Consider the following 6,801-nt stretch of genomic DNA (forward strand, 5'->3'; position numbering starts at 1 on the left):
CACGTAATATAATTATAATAATATTTACTTTATTATCATTAAATTTCAGCGCAACATTTAGTCATTTACTACAATTTCTTAATATTTAGGAATTTTTTAACTAATATGATGTGATTTGCCGAAAATTTATATAGAAAAGATAAAATTTTCTAAACTATAATTTGAGAAAAGATAATTTCTTAATTTTCTCGAAAAACAATTTTCTAAAAGACAAAAAATCTAATCCATTTTTAATCTATCACAAATCAAGTTTTTTTTTTGCTTATTTAAAGACAAACTTCATTTAAGGTGTATATGGAATAAAGTCGGACCGACTTATGATTTAATTATAGTTAAACGAGTTAAACTCCAAAGTGGTCCCTAAGATTCACGATTTGCACCAATTTAATCCCTGACTTACCAATTGCACTATTTATGTCCCCGACTTTGTTAAAATTGCACTAGGGTCGTCCCTCCCCACATTTCCGGCCAAATTGACTGCCGCCGGCAGTGACATGGCGCTGAGATGCCACGCTGGATCACTTTTGGCGCTAAAAGATGGAACGACGTCGTTTGATATACGTTTAGAAACAAAACCCAAATAACACATGATCACTTCATCTTCCTCTTCGTCTTCTGAAAACCAAAACAACGCACCATGAAGTCCTGAGTTCTGGGCACTGTATAAGGGTTTGAAGGTTGCAAAATTTTTGTTCCGTGGAGTTTGCTGCGACTGTGATAGGTTTTTGCGATCGTTGTCGTTGACGGAAGCAGAAGGAGTTCATCGGGAGCATACGAAGGTACGTCTGAACTCGGAAAAAACAATGCTTTTCAAAGAAAAATTATGCATCAATGTCGTTGTTTGTTGAAAACTTGATTTTGGGTTGATGAAAGTTTAAAATTTTTCATTATCTGTTAGGGTTTATGTGGGTAGTGGAGAAATTTTTTTCATGCTCTGTTTTTAATGCAATTTTAGTTGGGTTAGTTGATGGGTGTTTTTGGTGTTTTGTATGTGATTGAATGTCAATTTTTGTTTTTGCATGTGTGAAGTCTGATTGTTAGATTCCTGAATTTGGTTTTTTGCATAATGCAGATGAAGACTTTGATGGATATCATGTTCCATCATGGGGGAACACTTAAAAAAAATGAAGATGGAATATTAGTGTACTCACCAGATAATAGAACTTGCTTAGGAGATTTAGATGAGGACACGTTAGATGTGTTCTTTGTAAGGAACTATTACAAGGAGTTTGGGTATGACAACATAATTCAGTGTTGGTGGCTGCCTCCGGGGAGGAGCTTAGATGGTGGACTGAGGGCTCTTACATGTGATGGTGAGTTAAGAGAGATGTGTTTTGCTGCACAGAATAATGATGGAGTTGTTGATGTGTATTTTGAGCATGGGGTGTCCACACCAGAGGTGATTGCAGGAAAGGAAGTTGTAGTATGGCTTGATGATACTTGTGAGGGAGATTTGATGAGCAAAAAGAACACTAAACAGGGTCTCAAAGCTGATGGCAACAAGCCAAACCCAACTACAGAACCAAATTCCATCCCAAAAGCAAACCCAAGTCCCAAAAACAATCCTATTCCAACCCCCCATGAAACCAACCCTGTCACTAATCCAAATCCCATTGCTGATAACACAACCTCCAATCTAAATCCTGCTAGGGCTCATGACAAACCCATTTTAAAGCCCAATTCTAAATTAAAGCCCAAGCCAAAGTCAAAGCCCAACCCAACATCCATCTCCAAACCCAAACTGACTGAAAAGCCCATTCAGAAACCCAACCCAGGCCTGAAAACCAAACTGAGAGAGACTACCAAGGCATGCTCCACAGCAAAAGGAAAAGACAAATAAAAAATGAAGTCCAAACCTCAGTTATTCCCTAAGAGAATTACAAGATCTCAAGCTGCTGGAACATATAGAAGGTCTGCTAATAAGGGCAAGGAAGCTCTTCATGTTGACTTAACTGTAAATGATGACTCCAGTGAGGATGATAGTTCAGAGGATAGTTCCTTTAAGCCAATCCAAGAAGACAGTTCTAGCAGTGAAGACAATGCAAGTATGTCCAAACTAAGAAATAGGAAACTAAAAGAAGTCAAGAGACGTGCATATGCTGCTGCTAAGACAAAAGAGAACATAATGCAACCAGATGATGCATTGGTTGAGGATGTGTCAGATGGAGAGGTGGACTTGGGGTTTGTGGAAACTCAAGGGATTGTTGATGTGTATGAAGCACTTGACCCAGGTGCAGAGTCTGATGGTGCTAATTCTTGGCACTCAGAGGAGATGAAGACTCTTCCTAATTCAGAGGATGAGCTGCAATCTGATGAGGACTCAGACGAATTCCCAATCTTTAGAAATGGTGCGAGATTCGGTGAGCTTCAACTACAAGTGGGGATGAAATTTAACACCAAGTTTGAGTTCAGAGAGGCTGTAAGAGAGTATACTATCCAAGAAGGGAGGAGAATTAAATTCAAGAAAAATGACAATATTAGATGCAGGGCTGTGTGCAAGGTGAAAGAGTGTGCCTGGGTTGTGTATGCCTCAAGAGACTGTGACGACTCATGTTTGCAAATAAAAACTTTAAACGACGATCACTTGTGCAAGGGAGAACACCAACAGGGCTGCTAATAGGGCTTGGGTTGCTAGTAAATTTGTGAAAAATGTGAGAAAATACCCCAATTTCAAGCAAAGTGAGGCTGCTGTGTACTTCAGGACAAAGTGTGACCTTATGCTGAATAGAAATTCCATTGCAAGGGCACTGGCAGATGCAAGGAATGTAGTATATGGGGATGAGAGGGCACAATATGCAAAGTTAAGGGACTATGCTGAAACTTTACTGAAGACGAATCCTGGATCTACGGTTCAGATCTGTGTCGAACCTCAACCAAACGGAGAGGTCATATTTGATAAGATGTACGTCTGTTTGCATGGTTGCAAGATGGGATTCAAAGCAGGTTGTCGCCCCTTGATTGGGCTTGATGGGGCATTTCTGAAGACACAATTCGGAGGTCAGATCTTGGCTGCTGTGGCACAGGATGCCAATCATCACATTTACGTGATTGCCTGGGCTATAGTTGAAATAGAGAATACGGAAACTTGGAAATGGTTCGTGGAACTGCTTCATGCTGATCTTGGAGACTACAAGACTAACGGATGGTGCTTTATTTCTGATATGTAGAAGGTAATGTTACCTTTCATATGCCTTTAACAATCTATGAGTCTGTGGATTTATAATGAACTGTCTTGGAATATTGGTTGTTACATATGGTTGTATCTTGTATGCATTGGGTTGCTTGTATGCACAGTTAATTATGTAGCTATAGTAGTAGGGACGAATCGTGCATTTTACACCTAAATGAAGGGACTAAATTATATTAAAATGCGAAAGTCAGGGACTATATTAGGGTCATTAATGTAAACTCAGGGACTGTTCTGTGGCACGATAAAAGTGTGTACATCACTTTTTGGTTTTGACACATAGTGTACCAACAATGTTTTGCAGGGTGTAATTCATGCTGTGCAGGAGGTGATGCCAAGAGTTCACCACCGTTTCTGCGTTTGGCACCTCTGGAGGAACTTCAATAAACAATGGAAGGACCTTGAGTTGAGGGGACTGCTTTGGGAATGTGCCAGATCAACAACGTTCCAGGATTTCATTGATAATCTGAACAAGATTAAGAAGGTGAATGAGGAGGCTTGGGCATATCTCAACAAATGGCCTAGAGAGTCATGGACAAAGTCCTAGTTCAGCCATAGGCCAAAACTGAACAACATTTGCAACAACGCCTGTGAGGTTTTCAACGCAAGAATCAAAGAGGCCAGAAGCAAACCCATCATCACATTACTTGAGGAGGTGAGAATGTTTATGATGAGAACTATTGCGAAGAATAAGGTAAAACTGGCAAATCATGTTGGCATACTCCCCCCTGTAATTCAAAGTCGCCTAGATAAAATCAGAAAAGAATCAAAGAACTGGATGCCTATCTGGACCGGTGATGAAGACTATGAAAAATTCGAGGTTCATGGCCATCCAACAAACATGGTAGTGGATCTTGGAAAGAGACTATGCACTTGCCAATTCTGGATGCTGACCAGTGATCTTTTTCAACCTCTTTAACTTAATTATTAATATTTCTGTACTTTGATGACTGTCATTGTCTTACTCTGCATTTGTGTTAATAACTGTAGGCATTCCTTGTGTTCATGCATGTGCTGCCCTTGCAAGGGTAAACAAGAGGCCGGAAGACTTTTGTCATCAACTGTGTACTATGGAGGCATACAACAAGACTTATGCCCATCACATTAATCATCTTCCTGGCCAATCATTGTGGGAGAAATCCATGTACACTCATCCACAGGCCCCTAACATTAGGAGGAGGCCTGGAGCTCTGACAAAGAAAAGGAGAAAAGATGTTGATGAGGGGAACAGTGGTAACAAGAAAGCCAAACCAAGTGGAAGTTTAAAAAGGGTTTTGAAGCCATTCACATGTAGGTATTGTGGGGTAAAAGGGCATACTAAGAGAGGGTGCTCAAAGAAGAGACTGGATGAAGTAGCTGCTGCTGTTGCAGCTGCAAAGGCTGCTGCAGATAAAGCCAAATCAAAGGCTGCTTCAGAGGCTGGCCCTGAACCTCATACTGTTGCTTCTGCTACTCAGGCTGGCCCTCAACCTCAAACTGCTACTTCTGCTTCAAATCTTGGCCCTCAAGCTCATGTTGCTGCTGCACCAGTTGATAAACCTCCTGTTGTGGAGATTGAGATATCACAACCAAACTACGAAGGATCACAGGTAATACAGTTCTTAAGATCTACAACATAGCAAAATATATTTTTGTTGTTTTCTGGGCTCATGTGTTTGAGCTATTTTTCTGCTGTAGGACATAGCAGGATCTACTGCACCTGCACCATCAAGGCCGAAGAAGTTGCCAACCAAAAGGAGGAGCTCACCACCACCTCAATCAATTCGTGTGGATCCAATGCAAGGAGCCAGTGAGGCAACATCTTTCAGATTGGCCAATTTTATGAAGTTTGTTCAAACTCCCGGTTTCAAAGCACCAAGGAAAAAGAACAATTCATGACTTTGACATCAGGATCTTTAGGACAGTACTTGATTGTTTTGTTAAAGGCAGTTAATAGATAGTAGCTTTGTGTAGGTTGCTTGTCAAAACTTTTGTATTGCCAGCCTTCATATATTACTTGTGGCACTTCTTTTGTTTCTTTAATGTTTGCAACTCAGATATGTTAATGTTTGCTACTCAGATATGTTTAACTTTGCTACTCAGATATGATTATCTTTGCTACTCATATGATCTATAATTATTTTTCTTTATGATAACTAGTCTATCAAAAACAGGGCATAATAAAACTGAAGATAAAAAACTGACTCTTACTTTCATTCATCCATCAACTCATTACATAAAACATAACATTGTCAGAACTTCAAAGTCATAACCAATACAACAACTACAACGAACAACACCACTATGCCTAAGAATTGTATCATACATTTTTGGGTCCTCACTTCAGCTTCCAATTTTTCAATCCTCCAGGCTAAATTGACTCTCACTTGCTCATTGTCAACTACAGTTGCATCCACTCTTCCTTCATGTTCCTCTTCTTCTTCTACATCATCAGCCCAGAGAAAAAATCCACACCATGTTTTTTTCCTAGTCTGAATATGAGATATGATAAGAAGTAAAGAACAGAAAATCACTAAACAATTTTTCTCACAAAAAACTCACATTCTAATTTGGACAACCGAAGAAGGGCTTATCTGGGTTAGTATTTGTTCCGGACCAACGAAGCACGGGCCGGCAGCCGCATCCACAGCGGTCAGGCACCCGCGACGGTCTGGTCCGACTCCGCGTTCTCGTCGTCGATCGTGTAGAGCTTCCCTGACCCTGGCTCGGACACCCATTCATGGTTTTCGTTTCAGTTCCACGAGTAACAAAAAGGAAGTATGAGAAGAACGTTGCTGGGCAGAGACAAGAAGAACGTTGCTGGGAGGAGACAAGAAGATGAAGTGGGATAACGACGTCATGCTACAAAATAGGGTTAAAACTAGGTTTAGGGACCGAATTGGGTCAAACAGTTTCAATTGCCACCTCAGCTAGCCGTTATCTACGCCAGCGTGGCATCTCAGCGCCATGTCACTGCCGACGGCAGTCAATTTGGCCGGAGATGTGGGAAGGGACGACCCTGGTGCAATTTTAACAAAGTCGGGGATATAAATGGTGCAATTGGTAAGTCAGGAACTAAATTGGTGCAAATCGTGAATTTCAAGGACCACTTTGGGATTTAACTCATAGTTAAACCCAATCCTAATATTTTATCAGTTTATTTTAAATATATGAATCCACTCTAAATTTTAACATAATATATATTAATTATGAAACAATTTTGGATCAAAATTAAAGTAATATGACTAACATTGTTATTGGTTAAAATTTACTAATATATTTTATTTATTCTTGAGTTAAATTAGTTGTATTTGATTATTTATAGCTATAAATAATTTTATATTTTTCGTTATTTTAAACACTTACTAAAACTGCTAAAGATAAGATGAATACAAAATTAAATGTATAATATCTTGTCTTAATTCTTTTAAAATAATAAAAAAGATTTGTGTCTAAAATTTTGAATTGTCTTTACATAAAACAATAATTATTGTTATAGGTCTTTTCCACACAAAAAAAATCTTATGATACAACAGAAACAAGAATAGTATTAATTATTCAAAAATCGAAGTTGATTTGTTCGTCCAGTATAATCATTTTTTTTAAAAGACAAATCTTTATTATGTTTATTATGT

This window comes from Arachis ipaensis, chromosome B07 (assembly GCF_000816755.2).
Source record: "Arachis ipaensis cultivar K30076 chromosome B07, Araip1.1, whole genome shotgun sequence".
Classification (NCBI taxonomy): Eukaryota; Viridiplantae; Streptophyta; class Magnoliopsida; order Fabales; family Fabaceae; genus Arachis; species Arachis ipaensis.